The sequence below is a fragment of the Cebus imitator genome, unplaced genomic scaffold (genome assembly GCF_001604975.1).
Source record: "Cebus imitator isolate Cc_AM_T3 unplaced genomic scaffold, Cebus_imitator-1.0 Scaffold81, whole genome shotgun sequence".
Taxonomy (NCBI): Eukaryota; Metazoa; Chordata; class Mammalia; order Primates; family Cebidae; genus Cebus; species Cebus imitator.
In genome coordinates this window covers 1563936-1583565 of record NW_016107396.1, presented here as the reverse complement: position 1 = coordinate 1583565, position 19630 = coordinate 1563936, and the positions used below count along the sequence as shown (strand labels likewise).

At 38.9% G+C, this 19630-nt stretch overlaps 1 protein-coding gene across 39 annotated transcripts in view; it reads right to left on the bottom strand.

The window, feature by feature from the left end:
• EPB41L2 (erythrocyte membrane protein band 4.1 like 2) overlaps window positions 1-19630 on the bottom strand; it is a 232406-nt gene that overhangs the window by 134645 nt on the left and 78131 nt on the right. For 6 of the 39 annotated variants that reach the window (XM_037740203.1, XM_037740207.1, XM_037740211.1 and 3 more), the window contains exon 1: window positions 4335-4530. The exons of the other annotated variants lie outside the window; for them this stretch is intronic. The gene's annotated coding sequence lies outside the window, so the exon portion shown is untranslated. Of the gene's footprint in view, window positions 1-4334; window positions 4531-19630 lie in introns of those variants that run through there. 39 annotated transcript variants of the gene reach the window in all.

Genomic DNA, 19630 nt, shown 5'->3' with positions numbered 1-19630 from the left:
CTAGTAATCTTGCTTGTGGTAATGCAGGGGTGTCCAATCTTGTGGCTTCCCTGGGCCACACTGGAAGAAGAAGAATGTCTTGGGACACACATAAAATACACTAACAATAGCTGATGAGCTTTAAAAAAATTTGCAAAAAATCTCATAGTGCTCTAAGAAAGTTTACAAATTTGTGTTGGGCATAATTCAAAGCTGTCCTGGGCCTCAAGCGGCCTGTGGGCCACAGGTTGGACAAGCTTGTGGTAAGGTGGCCTACAGATATATTTGTGCATATGTAAAATAATTATGTAAAGGTGACTCACCTACAACACTGTAAAAGCTAAAGATCAATGTTCATCAACAGAAGGCAGTATGCCACATTCATACAACAGAATACTACGCAACTGTAAAGACAAAGGATGAGAAAGGCTACCATCCCAGTTAGAAAAATAACTCCAATTATTAGGTACAACGTTAGGTACAAACGGCAAGATTCAGAGAGTGTAAGTGACAGGTCACTTTATAGCGATAAGGATACCTTATACAGACAGTACACCTTACAGGCTGAAAGCAGAGCGTGTGGGAGATACACCTATAAAGGATGTGAATATGTGTATGTGAATATGCACACATTTTCCTTTAAATGAGTGAAGAAACTAGGGAAGGATGCAAGAGAGTAACAGCAGTGATTACAGGGAATGGAGGGTAGTGCTCGGTAGATAAGTATCAAGGTACAGATGGGAGACAATGTTTTTACTGAGCAGAAGTTTTCATAAACGTAAGCACTTAGTACTTTACCAGGAGAACAATATTCATGCATTAACTGAACCCAGCTTGGTTAGCCAGCTTTCTTGGAGAAAATGCATGTGCCACATATGACTACCACAAGCCATGATGCCACTTTGCCCTATCACACCACTCCAGCCACACAAATGAACATTGATTCCAGCTCAGCAAGTAGCATTACGATGGCCTATGCTTCGGATTTCCTAGCATATGAAAGTTAAGACTGTTTCTGCATCCTCAAAGAAACTGGTTTCTGCCAGCCTCCACTTCAGTATATTTCATAAACCAACCACTTACCCCACCTAGATTGTTCCCCGAAGTAGTATAAGCTCAACGCCTAAGCTTTTAGTCCAGCAACATTTTTTTAAGAAGTGTATCAGTTCTTCCTTTTAAAAAAATACAGCTGTCCCTCAGTATCGGTGGGGGATTGGTCCACAGATACCCAAATCAGAACGTACTCAAGTCCTGCTGTCAGCCCTGCTGAACCTGTGGACAGAAAAAGTCAGCCATCTGTATCCGCCTTTAGCACCCCACGAACACAGTTATTTTCAACCTGAATTTGGCTAGAGATACAGAATTTGCCTATATGGAGGGTGATGAGATTTACTGAAAAAACTCACATATAAGTGGACCTATGCAGTGCTGGGTCGTGTTGTTCAAGAGTCAATTACAGTTCCCGAGAAAATGTTGCCTGTTTTTTATCCTTTTTTCCTCAATGTGGACTTCAAAAAAACAAGTGTCTTTTGCTAACAATACTGGTGCATATGCAGGCAGCATAAAAAGATTATTCCTGTTCTCTGCTGGAGGGCTGGGAACAGGGCACTTGGAAATAGAGTTCTCCGAAAGTCAGGAACATTTTGTTTAAGGCAGAGTAAACAGAATGGAAAGAGTCCTATTAAATGTCTAAGCCGGTTATACATAAACATTCCCCAATCTCTTTCAGCAGCTTCCTCCTCGCAGGGAAAAGCAGGAATGAAATTGGCGTGACAGCACAAGGCTGTCATCAGGCTTCCTGTCCACACCTCTTCCCTGCCCATCTGCTACTACATTCACATGAAGAGGGTAAAACTTTTGTGTGGATGAGTAACTACATGTTCCTAGCACAGTGTTTGCATCCGCTGGCTTCTTGATAAATATCCTTTGTGATGTTCCCGGTATTTAGGGAACATTTATTTGGACCACCACCCTATAATGCTCTAGAAAAAAAAAATGCTAACATGCAGTTTATTCCAGTGACATCATAACCAAGCTCAAACCAGAGCAGGGCTAATACCAACAAACTCCATGACCATAACAGATGCCAGGGAGTATATTTTTTCTAAGCTCATCCCACAACTACCTTATGCATAAAATACCTACCCAGTCCCAACATAAAACTCGTGCCCGCTTGGTATCTAGCAGTAATCAACAACCAGTCTAATATTATTTCTGTGTGAATCAAACTCTAAAAAATAACAATAGTAGTTCGGGAGGCACTTCCCAAATAAGCTAATGACAAATCCACCAAGGTTAACTGCACAGGATAAATGCACAGGCTGCAGACGCTGCATTTTAATAGGTCATAAGACAAAAGCTTGTCAAAGTCAATCAGCTCCCCCACACTATGACAAGTCCACCAAGCTGGAGCCTACACTGATCTCATACTTTCAAATCCTCTTCTCTGTAAGCTTTGGAATGCTGTAGTCAACAGGCATAAATATCTAAACCTCATAAAAAACATAATTTACTTTTTCATTTTCAGTCATTAGTTCTTCTGCCATTTTAAATGATTATAGCACTACTAAAGACCTCTACCAATACATAGCATAGATCCTAAAAACTAAGACTACAAGCTGAATGACATTTCTAGCTTAAGCAAGCATATCCAAATGTTGACCCCAGTCCACTGGCTGATCAGCAGAAGGTGCCAAAGAGTATCCGAATTCTGGACTATCCAAGCCTGGCATGATAACAGCAACTTACCCTCAGTGGGAAAAGATGTAACTACAATGGAATTACAGACATGCCATTTGGAGTGCTATAAAACTTTTTTTGAAAAAAGAAAAAAAAGTATTTTTTAGTATTTCTACTCTGAGGATTCATTTAGTTCAGAACTACTTAGCAAAAGCTTCAAATAACTATTTTTAGGTAGTGATGGCTGGGGTAAGTTTTTACTTGAGTGAAATGTATTTGTTTCCTCAGAGGTAAAATTCTCAAAGTTCAACATTTGCAAAAGTCATTTGGTAGAGAATAATGCTGGAGAATATGTCAGGCATTCAATGTCTGGAGTCCTCCAAAAAATGCAAGCAAAACCAACATCAAAATTTAAAATTTACCATTCCAATGTAACTTTCCTTGTGATCCTGCTATGATACTAAGCTACAGATCATTAATATATCATATCATCTGTATAGGAACACTACAAAGCAGATGCAGAGGGTGACTGGCTGTCCAGGTCATCAGCATCACCTCAGCAGTTATCATTTATTCAGCCCCCACACCCAAGGTGCAAATAATTTGAAGAGACAATTCTTCTTGTGACAAAAAATGGAAAACTTAAACTTCCCAAGTACACGTGTACCCCCGCCAAAATACCATAAATACTTCAGTAACACAGAGTATCCCTTACAGTGTCAACAACAAAAAAGGAATCGCAAAGGTCATCTGCTAATTACAGCGGCCATGCTTTAATTTTGTTAGGAAGTAGCACTGAATCTTTCTGAAGGAAGACTGCTAGGCTGTTAGATTATATAAAGAAAATGCAAGACGATTTTTTCCCAAGTCTGGATGTCAAAATCTGGGCAATATGAGTTTTCACATTTATTCAATGTGACAATCAATTAAATATTCAGTAATAAAAGAAGATATTGATACGTATTATTAATCAATCAATATTTACTTAGGGTGTGACAACATCAAACTAATAACCAGACCCTGGTAACTGTTAATGGCTACTAATCTACAGATGCTAAAAACTATAAAAGTCAAATCTCTGATGGCTACAGTACAATGTTTTTTAACCAAACAAGTTAGGGTGAAAATGAAGGACTTTATAAGTAAATTGAAAGTTACAATTCCTTAACATGCTAAAAAGAAAACAACTGCATACTGTTAACCTTACACAGTCCTCACTGTGCTTTAGAAACAAGATAGTACTAATTTTGTACGGTGTTATATCATAGCACTGAAAAAATTGTGAAACAACCAGACAAGCACACAAAAGAAACCAATTGGCTTCATTATTCTCATAGGTAAACCTGAAAAAGCTATCATGTTAAACCTGACAAAAGTCAACATTTGCCTAGAAAAATGCAAACAAGTAGTCTAAAACTAAACTTTGCCCACTGGAAAAATGTATTTTTCATAGGGCTTAGTTCAAATACCACAACATATTCCCTTGCGAAACAGTGTACGTACCCAGATTCCACCTACTCTGTATATTAGTAATTTCCAAATTTTCAGTCCCCTAACTATTCAATCACACTTTCAATAGCAAACTTCTTCCACAGCAGAAACAAACAAGCATGTATCACAAAACCCAACCACTGCAACAAAAACGTCCTAATAATCTCCCCCCTTGAAATACATACGCAGCTTTTAAGCACATCAAGCTCGCTGTCTGCTATTTCCCGTCATTGGAAGACTGTGGAAAGCTGATGGAAATCCAGCGTCCCAAAGCTTAATGAGCAAGACTGGCCCCACCCAAGCCAGACCCTGCTGGAGAGGGACATGCTCAGTAGAAAAGCCCAGCTTGGTTCCAAGTCACTTCATTCCTCAGCTAGAAAATGCACATGGGTCAAAGAAAAAAGTCAGCTTCCTGCTGCCTGTTCTACCCACTAAATGAAGAACCTTTGGCATAAAGGGCTTAGTGACACAACTGTAATTCTATAATTTTTATAACATTCTTCTATTCCTGAGCTTTAACGACACAACTGTAATTCTACAATTTTTATAAAATTCTTCTATTCCTGATTTTTTTTTCTCATTTAGTTTTTGTGGTTATAACTTTCGCTTTGCTTTGGGTCTCCATCTTGCAACTTTGTTTTTATTTTTGTCATTTTAATTCATCCTAGAATACACACCAAAACTATATGCACGCAACATAAAGTAGTCCCCCCTTATCCTCGGGGAAAGAAGCCCAGTAGACACCTGAAACCATCGAGAGTACCAAACCTGACTCATCAACTGGAACATGCTTCCTTTGTTCATATCTTCCAACCATAAATTTAATGCTTTTTACTTTTTAAATTTTGTTGCTTATTTTTAGAGACAGGGTCTTAGCCTGTCACCCAGGCTGGAGTGCAGTGAGTGGCACACTCATGGCTCACTGCAGCCTCAACCTCCTGGGCTGAAACAATCCTCCTGCCCCAGCCTTTCAAGCAGCTGGGACCACAGGCATGCACTGCCATGCCCAGCTAATTTTTTCACATTTTCGTAAAGACAGAGTCTCACTATGTTACAGGCCAGGCTGATCTCAAACTCCAGGACTCAAGTGATCATCCTGCCTTGGCCTCCCAAAATGTTGGGATTACAGGCATAAGCCACTGAGCCTGGCTACCCTCTTATATCCTAAGCATTTATGCACTGTGGCCGTAACTTTTGCAGTCTGAGGTGCAATAGCCAAACTAGCACAAATTTCTTTTCCTTTTTTCACAATTTCACAGGTTGAAGACTGGGTTCTTACCACAGATCTTAGCAACCTCGGCATACGATTTTTTCCTTTTCCTTAAGAACTTACCCCTTTTCACTTAATGGAAGCACCTGATGGCTTCCCTTTGGCATATTCAAATTGCCACCATCACTATTCTTGGGCTTTTGGAGACATTATTAAGTAGAATAAGGGTTATTTGAACACAAGCACTGTGATATCACAATAGTCAATCTGATCACCAAGCCAGCTACTAACTTCTACAGCATGGAGCCACTGGGCAAATGGATAATTCATGCCCTGTACAGGATGGAGCAAAGATGTGATGTTTCGTCATGCAACTAAAAATGATGGGCAACTGAAAACTTATGAATTGCTTGTTTCTGGAATTTTCCATGTAATATTTTCAGACCACAGATGACTGCAGCTAACTGAACTGCAGAAAGCAAAACTATGAATAAGGGGATACCTACTGTACAGTGTAATCATCTTTATCTATAAATTACTATAAATTGACATACAAATTTTCAGATAGAGAAAAACTGCAAAGACATAATCCAGATTTCAACATTAAAAATAAAATATTCATTTTGAGTCATTTATACAAGACTGTTCATTCACACTGTACATAAAAAATGGAGGTGCATTTTAAAGCTGCTAAACCGTTGTTTCCTATCAATCCTAAACTGAGAAATGACTAAAAATGGTCAGGTGCAGTGGCTCAGGCCTGTAACACCAGAACTTTGAGAGGCCAAAGTGGACAAATCACTTGAGGTCAGGAGTTCAAGATCAGCCTGGCCAACATGGTGAAACCCCATCTCTACTAAAAATACAAAAATTGGCCAGGTGTGGTGGTGCATGCCTGTGGTTCCAGCTACTCAGGAGGCAGGAGAATTGCTTGAACCCAGGAGGTGGAGGTTGCTGTGAGCCGAGATCGTGCCACTGCACTCCAGCCTGGCGCCTGGTGAGAGTGAGACTCTGTCTCAAAAAAAAAAAAAAAAAAAAGGAAAAAGAAATATGGAAGCAACATAAACGTAGGGTTATTAAAGGAAAAATGTATCAATTCTAAGATTCAGGTCAGAGCAATCTGAGAAATAACTAATGTTCCTTAACTCTATAGTACCAAGCCCCCTTTATAGTTCCACAATTTAAATTCTGTGGTTCCTTTTCCCCCATCACACATATTTGCATTGACAATTCAGGACTGAGATAGACTACAGGTCCACGTGTGCATTTTTCACAACTTTACCCAGCTACTGTGTTACTTTCCTACCAAGCAGTAGTAATTATCTATTCACATTCACCTGTGGCAGTGTCTTTCAACAAAAGAATAAGAAAAAAATAGGTCTCTTGTAAATCACAAAGAAAATGCTTTAGATATTTATTAATAGATAAACAAGATGTCACCAGTACCAACTAGCAGAAAAAGTAAGGTTTGCAGCTGGGCAAGGTGGCTCACACCTATAATCCTAGCACTTTGGGACTCTGAGGCAGGAAGATCACAAGGTGGCGGGTTCGAGACCAGCCTGGCTAACATGGTGAAATCCCCTCTCTACTAAGGTACGGGGAAAAAAATTAGCTCTGGGTGGTGGTGCACACCTATAATCCCAGCTAGCTGAGAGGCTGAAACAGGAAAACTGCTTGAACCCAGGAGGCGGAGGTCACAGTGAGCTGAGATGGCGCCACTGCACTCCAGCATGGGTGGGGGATAGAGCAAGACTGTCTCCAGAAAAGAAAAAAAAAAAAAAAAAAAAATAATAAAAATTTTTTTTTTTTTTTTTTTTTTTTTTTTTTTTTTTGGTGAAAGTTTCCGTGGCACCTCTGAAGAGATTCGGATTTGCCAAAATGGGCAGACACAAATCTTTTTTTTTAAGTCATTCTACATAGTGGAAGAAACTTTCACTATCCACCAAAAAGTTTTCATTGGTTCACAAGGAAGAATTTGGCGAGTTTTTTAGTAGAGCCAATTTTATTCAATTCAGAGCATCATCCCTTATGTAGATTAAGCTCTTCCCACCTTTTTTTGTTAAATGTATTTTTCAATAAATGCTGCTGGTATAACTGTAAATTTGTTACAATATACTTAACTTGGAAAACTATTGCCTTTGTGAAAGGAAAATAAATCTTGGGCCCCAAAATCACTAAGCTAAATTGAAAAGTCAAGCTAGGAACTCTTTAGAGCACACTTGCCTCCATTCTATTCAAAGTCAACCCACTGCTCACTAAGATAAATGCGTGTCTAATTGCCTCCTCTGGAGAGGCTAATCAAAACTCAAAAGAAGGCAACCTTTTGTCTCTTACTTACCTATGACCAGGAATCTCCCACACCACTTCAAGTTGTCCCACCTTTGCTTCATTTGTCCCCCTTTCCAGACCAAACCAATGTTCATCTTACATATGTTGACTGATGTCTCATGTCTCCCTAAAATATATAAAACCAAACTGTGCTCTGACCACCCTGGACACCTGTCATCAGGACCTCCTCAGGCTATGTCACGGGAGGTCAAGGTTGCATGTCCTCAACCTTGATGAAATAAACTTTCTAAATTAACTGAGAACTGTCTCAGATATTCAGGATTCACACCTTCAACGTTTTTTCTGAAATTTATAGTTCCATGTAATTCAGAAATGTGAAAACTTCTAACCTATAGCAGCACTGGGCCGTATGAATTCAACCGTGGTAGATCTTCTGGTCCATCTCAGGCATTTCTTAACACCCCTGTGTCTCCTGCTCTCTTCTCTTACTCCCCTACTGCTATGAACTGAACTGTACCCCCCTAAAATTCCTATGTTGAATCTAACCCACAATGTGGCAGCATATGGAAGTGAGAGCTTTGGGAGACAGGTTTAGATGAGGTCATGAGGGTGGGGCCCTCATGATGAAATTAGTGCACTCATTTAAAAAAGCACCAGAGAACTTGTGCATTCTCTCATTCTCTCTCTATCATAAAGGGCACAGTAGAAGGCAGTTGTCAGTAAGCGAAGAAGAGCCCTTACCAGAAACTCTCCAACTTAGACTGTGAGAAAATAAGTAGTTCTTGTGTAAGTCACCCAGTCTATGGTATTTTGTTACGGCAGCACAAGCTAAAATGCCTACCTTCTTAACTATGGAACCCAATGCTACTGCTCAGCTCCTCCGCTGACCTCAAAAGAAAAGATCCTACTCTTGAGTCCTATGAATCTCATTGTTCAAAAAAAGGTTGGGAGAATTCAGAGAGGCTGAGTTTTGTGGCACTATGATTTGGAAAGAGAACTATTAATAGAGTGAGTTTAAAAATTAGATGATTAGAACCTAGAGAAATTGAGTCCCAGACTCATATACCCACTTATGAGTTGTAAGTGGTAGAGCAAGCATTCACATCAGTTTGGTCTACCTTCAAAGCAGACTTTTCCACCAAGGTGGCCTTTTATTTTTATTTTTTGAGACAGAGTCTCGCTCTGTCGCCCAAGCTGGAGTACGGTGGCACAATCTTGGTTCACTGCAAACTCTGCCTCCCCAGGTTCAAGCAGCTCTCCTGACTCAGCCTCCCAAGAAGCTGGGACTACAGGTGCCTGCCACCATGCCCAGCTAAGTTTTGTATTTTTAGTAGAGACGGGGTTTCACCATATTAGCCAGGCTGGCAAGACAACCTCTTTAACACTTATGTTTTCCACGTAAGTCAAATGAACCCAGAGAGGTGAAATAACATATAAGGTTACTTGATGGGTTATTAGCAGAGACATACACAAACCAGGTCCAGTGTCATTTACTCATTTCCAGGAAGATTTAATACATTTGAGTACATAAAATATATAGGTTGAAACATCTACATATGTCTTAATATTTAAAAATTAATATTATATGAATTTATATCTATTTTGAGAAGACCAAAAAAAAGCCATGTTTTGACAATGTCTTATTATCTCATTAAAAACGGAAAATTAGAAGGTTTATCAACCAAAAATTATTTTAAAAATATTCAAAGAAGTTGGTTAAGGTTAGGAGGGGAACACTTTCCCTATATTTGTGTGAGTTTGTGTAGACAAAGAATTTTATCTTAAGCCCAGTATCATAATTTAACTTTTAAAAATCATCCTACCTCCTACTTTAGGAGGACAAGGAATGGAATTGAGTAAGATATAGAGAACTCAATAATCTGATGAGTCAATCATAGCTCAAAAATCTTAACAGACACAAACTCTAGGCAGAAAGTACAGCTATCAATATCACAGAAAAGACAATGAGGAAGAAGAGTTCCTTTCCATCATCTCACTTCTGCTCATCTAGCCCCCATCTGGAAAGTGATTATCATCTGTCCTACTTGTTTATTGTTGTTGAGACTGACTCTCACTCCATCAGCTGGCTGGAGTGCAGCAGCACGATCTCAGTTCATTGCAACCTCAGCCTCCCGGGTTCAAGCGATTCTCCTGTCTCAGCCTCCCAAGTAGCTGAGATTACAGATGCCTGCCATTACGCCCAGCTAATTTTTTGTATTTTTAGTAGAGAAAGGGTTTCACCAGTAGTTCTCAAACTGCTGACTTTGTGATTCACCCGCCCCAGCCTCCCAAAGTGCAGGGATTACAGGAGTGAGCTACCGTGCCCAGTCAAATCCTACTCGGACAAAAAGCAGACAACACAATTTTCTGACAAAAAGTACTCAGAAGAAATTAAGAAAAACCTGTTTCTTCATTCTGATGTACAGGGAATCCAATCTTCCCATCTACCAATCATCATGCAAGATTACTTCCTGAAAAAACATGGACAGGAGTTTTATGACCCTTCAACATGGATGAATTTCAGTCGGTCCATAAAATCTTTTTAATTAACATTTTTAAAAATGATCCACACTTCCTAGGATCACTGATATTGACTATCTGATGTTGGCAGAAAAAATAATTTTTTTCACTAGCACTTTGGCTCTAATGTGCAAGTTCTTTGACCACACACCACAGTTTAACTTCTCTCGGGGGCTAAGCCAGAATAATGTGCACAACCGCACATGCGTCACCTGCAAAGTTTCTTCCCCTACCGGACATCTTAGCAATGTTAGACTCTTATGTTCAATTACATTAAAAATAATTACATTTTTAAGATATAATGTTGAAAAGTACTATAGATTCATGAGACTCTAAGAAAGAAAGGCACTGCATGACCCCAGATTTTTACAAGGGGTATGGAGAGAAAGCGGGAGCAAGTATGGAAGGAGGAAAACGAACAAAAGAGTAAGAGTGGTGGCTGAGACTCTCTAATCAAAAAGTTGCTGTTTTGAACCAAAGAGGCATCTAAAAAGAGGATAAAACTCTTAACAAATCCTCTTTGTTTGTTTTTAATTAACTACAAAATTCAAAAGCACCACTTTTTAAATTACACGATCAGACCAGCGTCGTAATCCAGCAGGTACATTAAACTGTATTATTTTCATTCTATTTTATGTCTAAGAAATACGTGCTGAGTTCCTGCTTTGCATCAGACCAGTGTCTAGGCCCTCAGGACCTAGAGAAAGTTCTTGCAACAGTCTACTGGGCATTTACAGTCTAAAAGGGAAGTCAGACACGTACACAAATCATTACACTACATGCGATGAGGGCTATGAGAGAGGGCTATAAGAGGCTTTGTGCCTACAAGAGGGGCACAAAGGAAGTGGCCAGCTCCTCTGGGCAGTCAAGGAAAGCCTTATAAAGCTTACAAATACAGGCTCATTCTTCTCTCACACTTTTAATGAGCAGATGCTACCACTAGGTCATAATGACACCCACCTTGCCTTAGGGATTAAATAAATAAAAGCAAAGGTACAAAGCAGAAACAAGTATCTTGCTAGCAGCTGTATAATACAGTTGTAGTTCAGTGCTAAAAAGGATCTCTACCTCTTGCCTTTAATTACATGGGGAAACTAAGGCTCAGAGTGAGGTTATTTACATAGCAAATCAGCAGCAAGATCTAACCAGGCTAGATGTCAGATTCTTACTAATAATCCCAGTGCCTTTTCCTGTAGCAAACTGTCCTGCCTAGATGAGAAGGGGAGACACACTTAAGAAGAGAAAAATGAACAGAGAGACCCTTCATTGTTGTCCAAGGGCCAGAAGAAAGAAAACAGCCCTGAGACCAGGAATACAAGAGACCTACAATGCTCCCCAGCTCTGCTCCAACTACTGTACCCAAGAAAGATGCTATCACCTCCCTCCTCCCCCAAAATTGTAAGTCTTCAACAACAAAAGGGCAATTGCCAAGAAATTATCTCTTCTTCTTAACCTCAAAGAACATCAAACATACTCACACAGCTTAGATATATTCCCATGTTGCCAGTTAGCTACGTGTATAAAATAAAAGTAGCAGCTGCTAACCTACCTATACAATGGGATTGTTATAAGGATCAAAAAAGAACCATAATAGCTACTGTCAAAGTGCAAAATGCTAAATGAATTCAATTTACTGTTAAACACAGAATTTCCATGGTCAAACACAGAATTTCCATGGTCAAAAGGTTCATCGAAGCCTTCTCCCCTAAAAGTGTTAGAAGGTATCATTATGGTTTAAATCTATTTTTAAAAAGGAAACATCAATGTATAATAATTTCCTACCAATCCAGTTTATCTTTTTCTTTCTCAACTTGTAGAAGGAAAATTATATCTCCACCCTAACCCACCTCCTATAATTTCTCTTCTTTTCTCTCCTTTACTTTAAGACAGCCACCACCATTTATATGGTTTATAGAACCATATAAACATCAAACATGTAAACACGAAGCTTTTATCAAAAAATTTGTTGTATAAAGTTGAATGTTGCTTCTACCAGAGAAAGCTGGGGAAATGTGAAGGTGTATATAATAAGCAGTGCACAGCTACAAATCCAGAGTGCTGTGGGGAGGTACATCCCCACCTACGGCCCTCTCCTCACTTCACCTATCTCCCTGTCTTCCTTCTTTCTGCCTGATATATGCAATCTGCAATGGTTTGGGTACTTGTTGAGAACCCAATGTACTTCCAATCCTTCACAACTTTCTTAGCTCTCCATAATTTGAGACTACAGCTCTGCCCACTTCTTCCTGTAGCTTCACTTTCAAAACGTAACTCTCCAAACTTGAATAGAAAATCCTAACTACAAGTGCCAAGATGTTCTCAATCCACAACCACACCTACTCAAAACAATAAAAAAAAAATATCCAACATCAAGCCATTACACTCACCATTACCTCTGCTCATGAAATCTTGATTTTAATACCATACTTTGGGTTTTTGCAAAGATCCATTCATTCCATGAGGAATTGCTTTGTGCTTGCTGACAGCTGCTGAGGATACAGACCTGTTAAAATGTGGCTTCAGCAGTGTGAGAGTAGGGCATTTAAATAGCAAATACAAAGCAATTAAGAGCTGTCAAGGAAGCATAAACAATTTAACAGTTAACAGACTCCAAGAAGGAAGAATACTTCCCAAGGTGACATTTGACCTGACCTTGAAGGATAAGAAGTAGCTTACTGGGCCTATTATAAGTGGGTAGAAGCACACTCCTCACCGTGGGAACAGTAAGTGAAAGGCATAGAGTCATGAAAGATAAATGTATTGTAGCAAACAGTGAGAACCTCAAGTGCCTGGAACACAGGATGGAAGTGGAGGAGATAGGACAAGGAAAGCAACACCCAAAGCTCAGATGCTTTCACTTTATCCTGCAGGCAATTTAAAAATGCTATTAACTTTGTCTTTCTGGAGGATGACTTTGGCAACCGTATAAGACCGACAGACACAATGAAAGGAAACTGATTGGCCAGGCGCGATTGCTCATGCTTGCAATGCCAGCACTTTCGGAGGCTGCGGCAGGTGGACCACTTGAGGTCAGAAGTTTGAGACCAGCCTGGCCAACGTGGCAAAACCCCATCTCGCCTAACAATATAAAAATTAGCCAGACATGGTGGCACGTGCCTGTAATCCCAGCTACTCGGGAGGCTGAGACATGAGAATTGCTTGAAACCAGGAGGCTGAGTCTGCAGTGAGCGAAGATAGTGCCACTGTACTCCAGTCTGGGTGACGGAGCAAGATTCTGTCAAAAAAAAAAAAAAAAAAATAACAAAAAAAAAAAAAAAAAAAAAAAAAAAAAAAAAAAAAAAAAAAAAGAAAAAAAAAAAAAAAAAAAAAAAAAAAAAAAAAAAAGAAAGAAAGAAAGGAAACTGGTTAAAATGATGCTCCAGGGATCCAGGAAACTAAGACAAACACAACAAGAATGTAATGAAGAGACAGCGTCAATAAATATTTAATAGATAAAATGAATGGGACTTGATAATTAATTGGATTTTGAGAGTAATAAAGAATAAAGTTCCCAGGTTCCTGAGAGTCAAAGGTTAGATAGCGGTACCATGAAGTTAACTGAGGAACTTCCAAACAAAGTAGGAAACAGAAAGGAAGGAAGCAAAAGGTTCCACTTTGAATACATCTGGACTGAAGAGTCTGTCTGACAACCAGTTGGAAATCCAAAGATGGTTGAAAGTCTGTGTCTGAATGACAGAGCCTGGGTTTCCAGACTGAGATGTGGAATTGCTCAGCCAATCAGTGTTATCAGAGGTAGATGAAACTGCAGAGAAAATGAGCAGTAGGATAAATGCTCATCAAAAATCCCCAGGCAGAGAGGTCTATCAAGAAGGCTGAGAAGGATGGACATTAAGAGAAAGAAAAGCAAGAAAGTACTAACAAGAAAGAAGAGTCAAACCGGGAGGAGGCGTGAAGTGGGCAGATTGCTTCAGGGAACAATAAGCGTTAAAAGGTGTCATAAGATTGCTGCTAACCTCAAAGAGCAAGTTCGATGGCTAGGAGAAGAAAAAGCTAATGGCTACAGATTCAAGTATCAGAAGAGGGGAGGGAAAGAAATAAGTGTAACTTAATCTCTGAAGTTTAGCAATGAAGAAAGTAATAACTACAAAAAGTCTAGTGTTGAGGGGAGATATATGTTTAGGCTGTTTTGTTTGGTATAGTCTTTCAGTGCAAGAGACAGAGAGGAGAGATTCAAGACACAAAGGAGAAAGAAAGGAAAATGAATGGCATGTAGTTTTTTAAAAATGGAGGAAAATGATCAAAACCAGAGAGAAGAATTTAACCTTCAACTGCCAGAGGGACATCCTCACTCCAGAGGCCAAAGAGAACAGTAATGGGAAATAGACATGAGCTGGGAGAGAAAGGGGTTTCCAGAAGCTAGAAAGATAGGCAGGGAATCTAACAACTTTGGAGCATTTTGTTAAATAAAATTTATAGGGGGCCATTGTTTTGGACTAGTCTCCCACACTAGGCTCCAGCGGACCATACGACATCAGAGTGGAGCCAGGCGATCAAACTAAACTCTGAAACGGGGCATTTTCTAAAAAAGGAAGAAAGAAATTCACAGTGACCAATCCAAAAGGGCAGCATGATAAGGAAGTCCCCTCTGTTTTAACACTATAAGAAAAGTCACTTTGAAACAACCAACCTGCTTTTGTTTCTATTTCTGCTTTCCTCAGCTCTTTTCTGTCTATAAAAGTAACTTCCTCTGTTCAGCTTACCGGACATCTGCTCTATTTTATAGAATAAGGTGTTGCTGGAGTCTTGAATGGCAAATAAAAACCAATTAAAATCTTTAAAATAAATTTGTGGTGATTTTAACAATGTAAAGGAAAAACAACTAAGGAGAAAGGAAGAAAAATTTTGGAAAAACTATGGTCAACCACCCAGAATATATTCGATGATAATTCTCCTAGCATTTATATAAACATATGGCTTAAAACAGGCTGAACAATTTTTAATATGAGAAGTCATTGGTGTTTTAAACTCTTCAAATATATCAAACTCTTCTCATATACTAACTGGATTTGTAAATCAATATCTATTAAATAAGTTACCCAGGAAAATAATCAAATGGATGCCAATCTCCTTATCAGTATAGAGGCAGAAAAGTTGTTAAAAATAACTCACTGAAATTGTAAAGTTTGGAGAGGGGTGTTTTGTTTTCATCATAGTGTGTGCCAAGAGCCTGACTAAATTTATTTTATTAGATACAATACCTATAACTGTAGCTCCTATTCTCGAACTGTGAAGCCTGCAGTTCTCAATAAAATGCCAGTTTAAAAGACAAGATAATGAAGACCACCATCGCCACCAGAACTCCATAAGAATATGTGAAAGGTTATAAAACAAAACTCCTTTTATAGGGTTGAATCCTTTCCAGGGTAGGCCTTTAAGACATTCTGACAGTGCACACAAATACTATCTCTGGAACAAAACCAAAAAGGCACAGCTGCAAGACATCTTCCACTGAAGTTGTAACTGACTCAATAGCAGTTCTTCCTTTGAGCAAGGGAGTCTATAAAAGCCAGAAGCAGTGCTATTTTCCCCTACAAACTGTTTAGTGGAACAGCCTTCTACTAATCCAAATTGTAGCTTTATTAAAAAGCTAAAATAGACAGCATGTCTATTTAAGTTTGTAAAAGAAAATATAATGTAGGGGGAAAAAAGTATATGTGGTTTTCATTAAGCAAAATCCCCAATTGAACCAAAATTATGCTGAAATATATAAGATATACATTTTTTAAATTACAATTTATCAACATCACCAGTAGGAAATTTAAATTTATTATAACAGAATTATTTTCTCAAACTACCAAGGAATAATAGTGATTTTAAAAGTTTAGATGATTAACGCTCATATTCAGAACACTGATTTATTTTGAATTTTATTTCATTTAAATTTATATCTGGATATTTACAATAGCTAAGAATTAAAAAAAAATCAAAGGCATTTTTAAATAAATTAGGAATAACACCAACACAAGAAAAACAATTTAGGTAACCAAATCAACGCATTATTTTGTAATGCTTTCAATACTGTAGTTTTGACTATGTTTCTATAGCAATGCCAACAAATACTTCTTACACAGCCAAGATGAAAACCAATAACCACTTATCTAGTTTATTTCTATTATGCCTTCCAGCAACAACAACAAAAAGAAGCCTTTCTAAAATTCATTCCACAAACTTCAAAACCTAAGGCTTAAATATACAACAGCTGTGGCCAGGCATGGTGGCTCACGCCTATAATCCCAACACTTTGGGAGGCCAAGGTGGGCAGATTACCTGAGGTCACAAGTTCAAGACCAGCCAGATAAACATGGAGAAGAAACCCATCTCACTAAAAATACAAAATTAACCGGGCATGGAGGCACACACTTGTAAGCTCAACTACCCAGGAAGCTGAGGCAGGAGACTCACCTGAACCCAGGAGGCAAAAGTTGCGGTGAGCTGAAATGGCACCATTGCACTTCAGCCTGGGCAACAAGAGTGAAACTCCACCTCAAAAAATATATATAGATCGATATATTATATAGATATTATATAATATAGATGATACGTATATTATCTATATTATATATCTACATAAGAGTTGCGATTAACCGCAAGTGTCAGATATTCTCAAATTCTTTAGAAGGGAAGTTAATGACAGAAAGGGTATAACTGTATTACCTTTTTGACAACAATTCATTCAGAATAACAAACAAAAAACAATAGAGGGAAATAAAGTAATGACTAACAAATGACTTACTTGGAATACTATCTAAATTCTAGAGAAATGGAACACTGAAAACTTTGTGTCAAAACGTAAAGAACTCAATATTCCAAGAAATACACAAATTCTGCAAAGTTCTCTGCAGAAGTTTCAGACTGCTTTCAAAAATCATTTTTTGTTGGAGCCATTGTTTTGAAGAAAATATTTTACTAATAATAAAAGACCTACCTACCTAGTAAGAAAGCTTTCCACTAACATATTTATGCTTCAAAACATCTCTGTAAGGCACATATTATCAAGTTCATTTTGTAGTCAAATAAAATGAGGCTCAGGGAAATTAAATAACTTCCCTTAATAAGCATAAAATGCAAAAATCATATAGTGGTTAATCATCAGTCCTAGAGTTAGACAAACCTGAATTTGGATCCTGGCTCAACCCCCTAATAATCATGTATAAATCCAATTCTATTTTATGTGAGATACACATTCCTGGCATTACACCATGATGCTTATATAACCTGAACTACAAAAAGCAGCCATTAGGTAAACAGCCTCACCTTCTGATGTCCCACATTTGCCCACGGACTTTACTATAATCATTACAACTTTATACAACTGTTTCCACTCTAGTACTATAAATGTTCTCAAAAAGATTTTTTAAGAGAAATCAGGAAACACAAATGAAAATTGCAGATGTTTCTATTTTCCAAACACATACACACGTATCAACAGATGCTTGCCTGGCATTTAATGTTATTTACTGGATATATCAGTATATCCTTAAGGTGACTGGTGATTTCATCCTTGTGCAAGCACCACAGAGTGTACTTACAATGTAGATGGTACAGCCTACTACACATCTAAGCTAGATGGCATTGCCTATTACTTCTAGGCTACAAACTTGCACAACATGTTACTATACACATGTACACTATTATAGACTTTTTTCTTTGAGACAGAGTCTTAAGTTCACCTGAAAGTTCGTCCAGCCTGCAGTGCCATGATGTAATCATGGCTCACTGCAGCCTGAAACTCCTGGGCTCCAGTGATCCTCCCACCTCAGCCTCCTAATTAGCTCGGACTTCAGGCATGCATCACCTGCCCTGTGGATTTTTTTTTTTTTTGGTCAAGATGGGATCTCACCACGTTGCGCAGGCTGGTCTCAAGCTCCTGGTCTCATACAATCCTCCTGCCTAGGCCTCCCAAAAGTGCTGGGATTACAGCCATGAGATACCATGCCCAGCCCAAATACACACTTTATAAACACTTTACACTTAGGACACATTAAATTTTTTTAAATATTTTTATTCAATGAATTAACCTTAGCTTACTATCTTTCTACTTTATAAACTTGCATTTTTTTAAAGCTTTTCACTCTTGTAACACTTAGCTTAAAAGGCAAACATACTGTATAGCTGTATAAAAATATTCTTTCTTTATATCCCTATTCTATAAGCTTTTCTCTATTTTTAAACTTTTTTGTTAAAAACTAAGATGAAAACACACATACTAGCATAGGCCCATACAGAGTCAGAATCATCAATATCATTGTCTTCCACCTCCATATCTCATGCTACTAGAAGGTCTTCGGGGGAAATAACATGGAGCTATCATTTCCCATGATAATAATGCCTTCTCAAAAACCTCCTGAAGGACATCCCTGAGGTTGTTTCACAGTTAAAGTTTGGTTTTTTGTACGCTAAAATAATGATTAACAGTAGAGTATTGCAAATACATAAAGCAGTAACATAATATCTATCATGATCAAGTATTACACACTGTACATAGTTGTATATGCTAGATTTTTTCTTCTTTTTTTTTTTGAGACGGAGTTTCGCTCTCGTTACCCAGGCTGGAGTGCAATGGCGCGATCTCGGCTCACCGCAGCCTCCGCCTCCCGGGTTCAGGCAATTCTCCTGCCTCAGCCTCCTGAGTAGCTGGGATTACAGGCACGCGCCACCATGCCCAGCTGATTTTTTGTATTTTTAGTAGAGACGGGGTTTCACCATGTTGACCAGGATGGTCTCGATCTCTTGACCTCGTGATCCACCCGCCTCGGCCTCCCAAAGTGCTGGGATTACAGGCTTGAGCCACCGCGCCCGGCGTATATGCTAGATTTTTATATGACTGGCTGCACAGTAGGTTTGTTCACACCAGCATCACCATGAACATGTGAGTAATGCATTGTGCTATGACATTACCATGACTACAATATCACTAGATAATAGGAATTTTTCACCTCCACTAAAATCTTACGGGACCACCATCCTATATGTGGTCTATTGTTGACCAAAATGTTGTTATGTATCACATTACTGTATTTGGGGAAACTGGAGAAGTTCAAATGAAAAGTTATCTCTATAAACTTGAGTTAACTGTAATACATTTTTTAAAAGATGCCTATAAGCACTACCAACACATATACCAGATGTCCCACAACAGTTCTGGTTTCTAATATTCTGTTCCACTGTCTCTTAAGAAAACACATGCATTCAGGCCGGGCGCGGTGGCTCACGCCTGTAATCCCAGCACTTTGGGAGGCTGAGGCGGGTGGATCACGAGGTCAAGAGATCGAGACCATCCTGGTCAACACGGTGAAACCCCGTCTCTACTAAAAATACAAAAAATTAGCTGGGCATGGTGGCGCGTGCCTGTAATCCCAGCTACTCAGGAGGCTGGGGCAGGAGAATTGCCTGAACCCGGGAGGCGGAGGTTGCGGTGAGCCAAGATCGCGCCATTGCACT